Source organism: Notamacropus eugenii, chromosome 6, assembly GCF_028372415.1.
Source record: "Notamacropus eugenii isolate mMacEug1 chromosome 6, mMacEug1.pri_v2, whole genome shotgun sequence".
Taxonomy (NCBI): domain Eukaryota; kingdom Metazoa; phylum Chordata; class Mammalia; order Diprotodontia; family Macropodidae; genus Notamacropus; species Notamacropus eugenii.
In genome coordinates this window covers 32,123,252-32,135,215 of record NC_092877.1, presented here as the reverse complement: position 1 = coordinate 32,135,215, position 11,964 = coordinate 32,123,252, and positions in this window count along the sequence as shown.

The following is an 11,964-nucleotide window of genomic DNA, read 5'->3' as shown; positions in this document are numbered from 1 at the left end:
TTGATGGTTCTTGCAGCTGCTAACATTCCACCCCAAATTGTTTTCTATTTATTTTCTTTGTATTTTATCATCCTGATGAATATTTGGTCATTGGATCCAGATGGTTCAAGAGAAGAAAGTAAGGCTGGTGCCCTTGCACAGCCCTCCCTCACTCAAAACAAAATCAAATGCTAGTCATGTCATCATTTCTCTGATGTCATGGTCCTCTTTGAAAATGAAGGACAGACACAATTTTATTTCCTGTAAGTCTGTGTATGTATTTTCATAGGAAAATAGACCTAGATCTGAAAGACACCTGAGAGCCACCCCCTTCATTTACAGATAAGGAAGCCTGGGCCCTGAGGCTTAAGTGGCATTGTTTTTCCCTGAGAGAATATAAGCTTCTTGAAGACAGGGATTTGTTTTATCTTTTCTTGTATTACTAGAACTTAGCACAGTTAGGTTCTTATACATACTGGGCATACAGTAGATATTTAATAAATGCTTGTTGAATTGAACTGGATTTTATCAAATGCTTTAAAAAATTATTATTGGTGATTATTTCTGGTATAAATATATCATTAACCTTTTCAATCATGAAAGATAACATTTTGTCAGTCAATAAGCATTTATTAATGCTTATTGTGTGCCCAGCACTGTGCTAAGAGCTGATGATCAAACATAAAAAAGAGAGTGCCTGCCCTCAGGAGCTTATCATCTAATAGGAAGTAGACAACACATCAAAAGAAGATGGAAAAGGGGCTGGGGCAGGGGACTGGAGAAGAAGATCCCAAGTGCAGAAGCAGGTGTGCAGGTCCAAGGCCCTGAAATGCCTTTCAGATTACTACGTCCAAGAAGCACAAATTGATGGGGAATGAAGAGATTACACAGTCCTGCAGATCCTTTTTATATGGAGGTTGTGAAAGGAATCCTTTGCTCCACTCTCCAGTCCTCCAATCATATGGGCAGAGGGTGCTACTGAGGGTACTGATCAAGTATGAATACCAAAAACTGATACAATCTCCCAGGATGATGAATTTTCTGAGGAGGAGGCTTTCTTGGGAAATGATTGAGCCCTATCCAAGGAGAACAAGTATGTGAGTCAGAGAGAGGGAGAAGCTGGAGTCAATGGAACCCAAGGGGCCTAGAAGTCCCTCAGATCTGCTGGAAGTATAGATCATTCAGCAGTATGGGTAGGAACTATATCCCCATGCATTTCTTAACTGATTCACCAACTCATAAGTGACACATCAAACCTTCTGCCAGGGAAATGAAACCTTGAAGTAAAGATGAGTTTTCAATTTGCTCCAAAGGTGAGAATTTCCTTCGAAGAGTTTGCATTCAGGCATGGTGAAAGTGGCTTTTTTTTTCCTACACCACGTGTTAACCACTCCTTCCTTTGGCCTGGAAGCACTATGCCACTTGATAAATGCAGAAGTATTCATTGGCCTAAACTGTACATTCTCCAAATTATTAAATGTTGGAGGTTTTCTCAGTTAACAAGGCTAATTGGCAGACTTACCACTTTCCTTGCTGCAGTTGAATTGTGTTCCTTATGTTTCTTGGACTGAAAGACGCATCCCTCCTTGATCCATTCATTCTGCTCCTACACAAGAGGCCCTTGTCTCAGTCACTGATCACATTCCCACGCAACTTTCATTAACCATTTGGCTGCCAGAGAAAGAAGGATTTCTCATGGGGTCACACTGGAATGGACGTTAACAATATTCATGAGTACAAAATACCACTGGGCCCAACCTGTTCTTTCCCCCTTTCCCTAACTTCATCATCTTGTCATTTAATTTTTCATTAAAAAATTCATATAACTTGATAGTACATTTATAATCTATATCAAATTGACCACCTTTCAGAAGAGGGGAGTGGAATGAAGGGAGAAAAAAAATTTGGAACTCAAAATTTTGTAAAAGATGAATGCCAAAAATTGTTTTGATGTGTAATTGAGAAAAAATACTGTAAAAAATTCTTGTAACTCCAAGTGTGTGTGTGTGTGTGTGTGTGTGTATGTGTGTGTGTGTGTGTGTGTGTGTGTGTGTGTGTGTGTGTGTGTATGTTATGGGAAGAGATCAGAGCTTGGAATGAAAAGATCAACATTCAAGTTCTGACTGCCCACTAGTATAGGGATGTCACGTAAATCCCTGAATCTTGCTCTCACTTATCTCACATGGGGTTAATTATGTTTGTACTTGCTACCTGGCAGAGTTTCTGTAAGGAAAATACTTTTTTCAAGTTCTCTCCAAATATGTACAATTGTAATTACATTTCCAGTGTTCAGTTCAGTAGAATATGAATGAATTAGCCACCCACTTTCAGAAAGGCACTGTGCTCTTGAGATACATTAGAAGCACAGAAACATGGAAGATGCCTCAGAGGTCATCTTGTCCAATATCTTCATTTTAAAAGCAAGGAAACTGAGGTCCAGAGGAGAGAAATAACTCACCCAAGATCTTATAGTAATTTGCAAAGTCAGAGTTTGAACTCGTGTCTTCTATCTCCAAATCCAGCAGTCTTTCCACTGAACCATGAATTTTTATCCCAAAGCTTTTCACTCCATACTCTTTTCCTTAGAGAATATCTACTTACTACAGCTTTAAGCTATGACCTACGTATGTCAATAACTCTTAAATCCACATTTCCGGCCCTGAGCTCTTTCCCAAGCTCCAGGCCCCCATCTAGAGTTTGTGTAGAGGAAGACAAGCAAGATAGTGAGAAACCCTTGAAACCATGGCAAAAGAGGAATGACTGAAATAATTGGGGATTGCTGCATGAACATCTAGCAAAACATGACTGCAGTGTGGAGATAATTGTCTGTTAAGAATGCTTTTTGCAGCAGATAGGAGGTTGCACTAGGTCAGCATTTCTCAACGACCTCTTTAAACTCTTAAAAATTACTGCTGTTCAGTTTTTTCTCATTCTTCATGACCCCATTTGGGGTTTTCTTGGCAGAGATACTGGAGTGGTTTGCCATTTTCTTCTCCAGATCATTTTACATTTGAAGAAACTGAGGCAAGCAGGGTTAATTGACTTGCCCAGGGTCACACAAGCTAGTAAGTGTCTGAAGCCAGATTTAAACTGAGGGAAAATGAATCTTCCTGATTCCAGATCTAGTGCTCTATCCGTTGTGCCACCTAGTTGCCCTAAAAATTTTTGAGGACCACCCCCCAAAAGCATTTGTTCACATGGATTATATCTATCAATATTTGTCATTTTAGAAATTAAAATATCTTAGTACTAGTTATAAAAAAAATAGTTTTGACCACATGGATCCCTTGGAAGGGCATTGAAGATTCCCAAGAGTCCCTAGCCACACTGTGAGAACCATTGAGTATCAGGTGATTTTAACGCCCTGACAACTATAAGATGTTCTGATTGTCAACCAGTTGTTAGATTTTTAAAAAGGCATAGTCCTTGCACATGTATGCACACGTACATGTGTGTATATGTCTATTTGAATATAAATATATGATAAATTATTATATTAAATGTAATATAATGTTATATTTGTATATAAAGTATGTTTATATATTTGTTCATATGCACATGTACAGATATATACATATATGTGTATATATACATATATGTTCTCTGTGTGTATATGTATTTGTATATGTAAATAAATGGACAGATAGATAGATAGATAGATGAATGTATATAGATAAAGTCACACCTGATAGAATGTAAGCTCCTTGAAGGCAGAGACTATCATTGTTGTTTCTGTGCCACCAAAGTGTGTGTCACAGATACTTAGTGGATGCTCATTGATTAATGACTATACTATACCTGTAGTCAGACTGTCCTTGTTACAACCTCCTCCACAAGACAGCTCTCCATGTTGCTATCACTGCCCCGTCCTGGGTCTTTTCATCATCACCTCCATTCCATCCATGACCAACTATGTTGCCCCAGCTGAAATAATTGCTAGTTAAAGCTCTGCTCTCTTACCCTAACCTCAGCTTCTTCATTTGTCAAAGGAGTGGTTGGGATTTTAAAGTAGCATTACAGTTCTATGAGAAAACTTCATCACTCCCATGGTTTGTGAATTATTTTCTAGTACACTGTTCCATAGCCTTCCACAGATACAGGCTCTCTCTAAGAACAAAGCAAGAATGGAAAAGTAAAGCCCACAATGCAGAGCCTCACAAAGGCAGAGAATTCTCAGATGAGAGGACCCTTCTTGGCCTCCACCAGCAGCAGAGCCGGACAAGGCACCTTGGGCATGCAACTCCTCTGTGTAACTGTCCAATTACAGATCTAGGCTTTCAATGTAACCCATGCATGCTGTCACTCCCAAATAAAGTTTCTCTCTGTAACATAAAGAGTGGAATTTCTCACCATCAAAAATATTCATGTTTATTAAAAGTGTGTCTTCTTGTTCTCCCCCTGTTTGTTGTGTTCTCGTGATGACTTGTGACCTACTCCTAGTCCCAGCTCTGGTCAGGAAAACTTAAAGTTTCTGCCCTTGAAGCTATTTTAAAATGTCCAAGTTAATCCTGTCTTGATCTGGATTAATTGCTACAGAAGTCTCTGATTCATATTGCAAAATACTTCATAAAATTTTCCCTCTCCGGGATTCTTACTCTCCCTGAACTTGAAGGTTTTGTCGGCACATTCAGGGATTGTTTACTCCTCTCTTGAACCTTGGGCCATCAGGCTCCTGTTCCACCCCCTCCCCCACTCCAGGGCTACTTGGAGATTCTTTCCACCTCTGAGCTAAGGGAATGAATGGGTCATGTCAACTTTTAGTCAGGTGGTCAAGGTGTTCAACTTCCTCAGGACAGGGGCAAATTGGCAAGTAGACAAAGCAGATGGAACATCTGGGAATGATACCTGTTGGGCTAGAAAAGTTAGATGAAAACAGTCAGAGAGAATGGCCTGCAAGCCACCAATTGAACCCTATCTAAGGGTTGTGAGACTATGGATCTTACTTAAAAGCAATAGAAAATCAGAGTGAAAGTCTGATCAGTTCTTAAGTTGTACCATTTTACTTGAGATTCCCATCTAACAACAGAAGGAAAACTGCAAGGAGATAGAGAAGAGTTTAAATTGAACTGGAAAAATTGCAGAAGGTTGGATGGACATTCATGACACATCACCTCCCAGTTGTTGGTCATACCAAGCCAGAAAGCCTTATGGCCCTTGTCATGGCAGTAGAGAGTACAGGGGAAAGAAGACTGGTTCTGGAATCAGATCAAGTCAAATCAACAACCATCCATTAAGTGTCTACTATGTGCCAAACACTTTGTTAAGCCCTGGAAATAAAAAGAAAGGCAAAGACAGCCCATGCCTTCAAGGATGGAAGAAAATAAGTATTTATAGAGTACCTTCTATGTGTCAAGCACTGTGCTAAGCATTTTACAAATATTATCTCATTTGATCCTCACAATAATCCTGGGAGTTAGATGCTTTTACAATTCCTATATCATATTTGAGGAAACTGAGGCAGACAGAGGTTAAGTATTGGCCAGTATTGGAGGCCAGATTTGAATTCAGGTTTTTCTACCTCCGGGTTCTATTTACTGTGCCACCAAGGTGCTTCACGTCTAATGGAGGAGATATCATACAAATCATGTATGAAGAAGAAGATTTATACTGGATAAAGTAGAAATAATATCAAAGGGAAAGCACAAGTATTAAGAGGACTAGGGAAGGTCTATTGCAGAAGATGGGATTTTAGTTGAGATTAGAAGGAATTCAGGAGGCAGAGGAGGGAAAGTATTATAGGCATGGGAGATAACCAATGAAAATGCATGGGGTTTGGTGATGAAGTGTCTTCTGTGTTGCTGTTGTTTGTGCATGGGTCTTTAAGAGGACCAATGACATCACGAGGGTGATGTCTTGACTTGTTCAGCTTTGCCAGTGTCACTGGATCACAAATTATGTAGGAGTAAGTAGAGTATGAGAAGACTGGAAACAGGAAGGAATCAGATTAGAAGAACTTTTAGCGGATTTTGCATTTGATCTTGGAGGTAATAGGGAGCCACTGGAGTTTATTGAGAAGGTGAGTGACATGGTCAGATCTGTGCTTTAGGAAGATTACTTTGATAGCTGATCCATCTCACAAACTTAATACCTATGAGACCTTGTACAGGTCACTTAAGTTCCCTAGGTCTCAGTTTTCTCTTCTATAAAAAGAGAAGGATAGATAAGATGAGTTCTGAAGGCCTTCCTAGCTCTAGTCTACTATGACAGCCAGCGTCTGTCATCTAAGGACCAACTTCAATTTAGGTAATCATAGAACAGGTTTGACCAGATCAGTGACATGAGGAGAGCTATCAAAGATTTGCTGACAACAAGAGCATGATTCCCTTAATCTGACTACAGTTACACAGTCACTGCATTCCCACTGAAATTTAAGAGGAAGCTAGAGAGTTAGTCTGAGAATCAGCAAGGTCTAGTTTAAGTCTTGTCTCAAATACTTACTGGCTCCATGACCCTGGGAAAGTCACTTCACATCTATTTGCCTCAGTTTCTCCATCTGTAAAATGTAGATAATATTGTTATAAGTATCAAATAATATATGCAAATCACTTTGCAAGCCTCAAAACATGATATAAATGTTAGGTGTTTTTATGACTGTTATTATTACCACCCGAGTCTCCAAGTTCTTAAAACTTTTTTTAACTGTAGGAAAAGAAAGGGGTGGGGGAATACCAACAACCCCCTATATCTGCGCTGTACTTTCCCAAACCTTATCTCGTGAAATGTCCCCAAGCTTTAGGAGGCTCCATTTGTTGTAACGGGAGGTTAGCCAGGGAGGCAATCCAAGCAGAGGGAGGCGACTGACTCCTCAGTTGGCTCTAAAGAAATCCTGAGGCTCATACACCTACAATAAGTCTGCAATCTGTTTCCAATTCCAATCCCTTTCCTTACCAGGGCAAATAAGGTGATTCTGTTTCCCCTTGGGGTTTCTAAGCTGTCCTTAATGTTAATTTATAATGATTTCACTGAAATAAAAGTGTTGGGCTCAGGGAAAGGGCTAAAAGAGAAGGCAGTGTACCCTATTATCTGACCCCAGGTCATTGCCTTGACTGCCTTAGGGATAGTACTGATGATCTCATTCATATTTTCCTGGTTTTACCCCCTCTTTCAAAACCCTAAAATGTGATTAAATTATTTCCTGTTATACATATGTGTGTGTGTGTGTGTGTGTATATATTTCAGTTCTTTCTTTTCTGCTGTTTTAACTTTCTTCTGCTGAGCTAACCCTGCCTTCCTAAAGAGGAGACTGCACATTCTGGATGACTCTCCACCTTCAGTTCTATACTGGGTGTGGTTTCTACCTTCAGGGAACATACAATCGAACTGTTCTTCAAGCAACTGCTAAAAAAGAAAGCCTCATTTGGTCGAGTACAATTTCACCAATCAGCAGCGATGCACTAGGTACTTTGTTCTGGTCTCAAATGTAAGGAGAAAATTAAAAAGATTATAGTGGAAATAACTACACCAACAATAATAAGTGGCATTAATAGAGTCATTTATAAACATTAGGTCACTATGCCATTTGGTAAGATAATAATGAGAGTAACAAGAAATCGAGACTTCTCCCAGTCCTCCTTCCAAATTAGGAATTAAATGCTGAAAAGAAAGAAAACTGCTACACATTTGACAAGAAAATTAGATCAACAAAAAGACATTGATCAGAACAAAAACTCAGCTACTTAGATATGTAAATGAAACCATGAAGCCACTTCCTTTCACCAAAGCAGATCAAATATTGATGCCCTTTTTTTGTGGTGGAAAAGAATTGGAAATTGAAAGAACCCATCAATTGGGGAATAGTTGGACAAGTTACGGTATATGAATGCAATGGAATACTATTGTTCCATAAGAAATGATAAGCAGGTGGACTTCAGGAAAACCTGGAAAACCTTACTTGAACTGATGCTGAGGAAGTGAGCAGAACCAGAAGAACACTGTACACAGCAACAGCAGCATTGTTCGGTGACCAACTTTGGTAGATTTAGCTCTTCTTAACAATACAAGAATCTAAGATAGTTCCAAAAGACTCATGATGAAAAATGCTATGCAATCCAGAGAAAGAACTATGGAGCCTGAATGCAGATTGAAGCATACTATTTTCTACTTTGTTTTAATTTTGGTCTATGCATTCTTTCACAGCATGACTAATATAGAAATATATTTTGCATTATTGCACATGAATAACCTATATTAAATTGCTTACCATTTCAGGGAGGGGATGGGGAAGGGAGGCAGAGAATTTCAAACTCAAAATTTTAAAAAAATGAACTCTAAAAATTGCTTTTACTTGCAATTGGGAAAAAATAAAATATTATTGAAGATGAAAAAATAAAATAGGTACCACTTAGAAGTCTGATGAGAACCAGAATAGTTTCTATGGTTTGGGTGCTAGCTGCCAGGGGCATAGTAGAAGCTGAATTGAATTTGTTCAGTCTAAACCTAAATATCAATCTGGTCTAGGAGGATTTTCATTTATCACTCAATCAACCATTCATTCATTCAATAAGCATTTATTAAGGACTTGCAACGTGGAGACATCATGTTAACCGATGGTACAAATCAAGATCAAAAACAATTTTTGCTCTCTGGCAGCTGACATTCAAACTGGGAAGGTATATACATATACATGTAGATAGAAGAGACATACAAAACAGGATAACCTTAAAGCAGAAAGCAGTAGCAGCTGTCAGGACTCAGGGAAGACCTCCTGGGGAAGGTGGCACTTGAGGTAAGCTTTAAAGGAAGTCAAAGATTCTAAGAGGCAGAAGTGAAAATGGAAAGTGCTCGAGGCATGAGGGACAGCCTGTGCAAAGGCACAGAGTTTGCATCAAGTATCATATGTGAAGAATCGTAAGTAGGAGCAGCCAAGTGGTGAATAGAGTGCTGGACTTGAAGTCAGAAAGACTTGAGTTCAAATCTGATCTTAGATACTTACCTACTGAATGACTCTAGACAAGTCACTTAACCTCTGTTTGCTTCAATTTCCTCATTCATAAAGTGGAGATGATAATAGCACCTACCTCCCAGGATCAAATCAGATAATCATTGTAAAGCACTTAGCAAAGTGCCTGGCACATAGTGAATGCTATATAAATATTATCTTGTAGAGTGAATGGGAAAATAATGTGTAAGCTCTGAGTCTGAGTGAGATATATATGAGAAAGACGGTTTGAAATGGCCAACTGAATGCACTGTAGGAATCTCAAATTCAACACAGTGGAAGTGAGATGATTAAAAAAGTAACATCTTGATCTAAGGAGCTCTTTTTCTATGTCTACTGGGCACAGCTGTGGGCCTGACTAACAAAAGAGCTGAAACATCATGAAGCATGGGCAGTCTTGCAAAAGAGTGATAACACTCCTTTTGGAGGAGAATAAACCTCAGCAGCCAAAGTCAGATCTGGGAGATGCCAATAGCTCATTGAGGGAAGAGGAAGGTCAGCAGTAGATGATGGCTTAGCAAAGAGAGAAGCAGGAAGTGACAGTTTCAGAATGAGAGAGGAACATCCATAAGGCACAGCTAATTGCTAATAGTCAGAAATGTGAGAGGTGTTTTAGCCAATGTAACCCTAGGATCATGAATTTTCAAAGGAATCTTCTCTTCCGACTGAGATGCGAGAATCAATGAGAGATTATATTCTGTGGTATAAAGAGGGTGGACTGTTGGGGACATTGTATTCTGTGGTATAAAGAGGATGGACTGTTGGGGAGATTGTATTCTGTGGTATAAAGAGGGTGGACTGTTGGAAAGATTGTATTCTGTGGTATAAAGAGGATGGACTGTTGGGGACATTGTATTCTGTGGTATAAAGAGGATGGACTGTTGGGGAGATTGTATTCTGTGGTATAAAGAGGGTGGACTGTTGGGGAGATTGTATTCTGTGGTATAAAGAGGGTGGACTGTTGGGGAGATTGTATTCTGTGGTATAAAGAGGATGGACTGTTGGAAAGATTGTATTCTGTGATATAAAGAGGGTGGACTGTTGGGGAGATTGTATTCTGTGGTATAAAGAGGGTGGACTGTTGGGGAGATTGTATTCCGTGGTATAAAGAGGATGGACTGTTGGAAAGATTGTATTCTGTGATATAAAGAGGGTAGACTGTTGGGGAGATTGTATTCTGTGATATAAAGACGGTAGACTGTTGGGGAGATTGTATTCTGTGGTATAAAGAGGGTGGACTGTTGGGGAGATTGTATTCTGTGGTATAAAGAGGGTGGACTGTTGGGGACATTGTATTCTGTGGTATAAAGAGGGTGGACTGTTGGGGAGATTGTATTCTGTGGTATAAAGAGGGTGGACTGTTGGGGAGATTGTATTCTGTGCTATAAAGAGGGTGGACTGTTGGGGAGTTCCCCTTTTAGTTTACCCTTTTGTTTCCATTGAAAGCTTTGATATTTGATTTGTTTCCTATTAGGATGGTAGAGACTATAATGGGTGGGAGCTTTCAAGTTGTGTTTCCATTACCATAATTGCTCCAAATAGCCCTGGAGAGTAGCAAACTGTGCTACAATCTACTATTTTTCATTTTTACAACATAACCAATACATCTCCTCTTCTATTCTTACATTTCCTTGATGATTCTTTCATGCCTCTACTTTTCCAGGAGTCATCAATAGTAATATTCTGAAGTCTACTCTCATTTACCATTTTCATTTCTCTTTGGTTGACTTGAAAGCTGCTATACAATTTTTAAAAATACAAAGTAAAAGAAACAAGAGATAAAATCACCAGAAGAAATACACATTGAAACAGTCTCATGAATTTCATGAGAAACAAACAAACAAAAAGATATCTTTGAGATGTACTAAAATAGCAGATACTTGAGAAATTAAAGGAGTAATCAAATTTACCAAAAATATTGCAAGAGGGAAATTAAAGGAAGAACTGCAATTAAGATATCTGTGAAATAGATAGCAGAAAGAACACCAGATTTAAAATTGGAGAGCCTGAGTTCAAATCCTTCTTCTGCTAGTTATCTATGACTTTAGAGAAATCACTTCCCTTCCTTGGGCCTTAGCTTCCTAACCTATAAAATCAAGGGGTTAAATTCAGTGATCTTTAAGATCCCTTCTAGATGTCATCTTCTGAGTAGGATATTTATCGGAATGAAAAGTAGCAAAGAGAATTTAAGAGTTCGAACAAGTGAAACCCAAAGTGGGATTAATATGCTGAGAAACAGAATGAAGTCAATGTGGAAAAATAAGCTTAGAAAACAATAGTCCAAAAATTTGGTAGCAATTTTGATTGCATATTTCAGGTTTGTTGGATAGATCAAGAAGAGGAAGGTTTAGAATTACTGAGGTCGCAGAAAGCATCAAGAAAGACAAGAGGTTGATTGCGATTTTTTTTAGGAAATAACTCAAACATATTTCCTAACACTATATCAAAATCAAATGTCACTAAATTCCTTTCCTAATACCTTACCATGGCTGGAAGTAACCCTGTGGACTCTAGGACTATACCAGTGGACCATAAAATGTCACATGGGCCTGGCAACATCATCCTACTTGTTCAGTGAAGGCTCATTGCCAAAAATATGGCTATAAGATGATAAATTTAATGGCCAGAAAAACTCCTTACTTTGGAAAGTCCCTGAGTCTCCGTTTTTACTTCTGTAAAATAAGAGAATTGTATGAGATGGCCTTTGAAGTCCCTTCTAACTGTAGGTCTATGATCCAATGAATATCTGATCTTTAAACCTACAGAGATGTGAAGGAGTTTCATCTGTGTCAACAGAGAATATATAATGTTGCAGAAAAATCTTTTGAAGTGCTATGGAGTCAAGACACAGGGATTCACTGGTTTAGGAAACTGCCAATTTAAGTTGGCTTTGTTGTTGTTTAGTCATTTAGTTGTATCTGACTCTTTGTGATCCCATTGGGGGTTTTCTTGGCAGAGATACTGCAGCAATTTGCCATTTCCTTCTGCAGCTCATTTTACAGATGAGGAAACTAAGGCAAACAGGGTTAAGTGACTTGTCCAGGGTC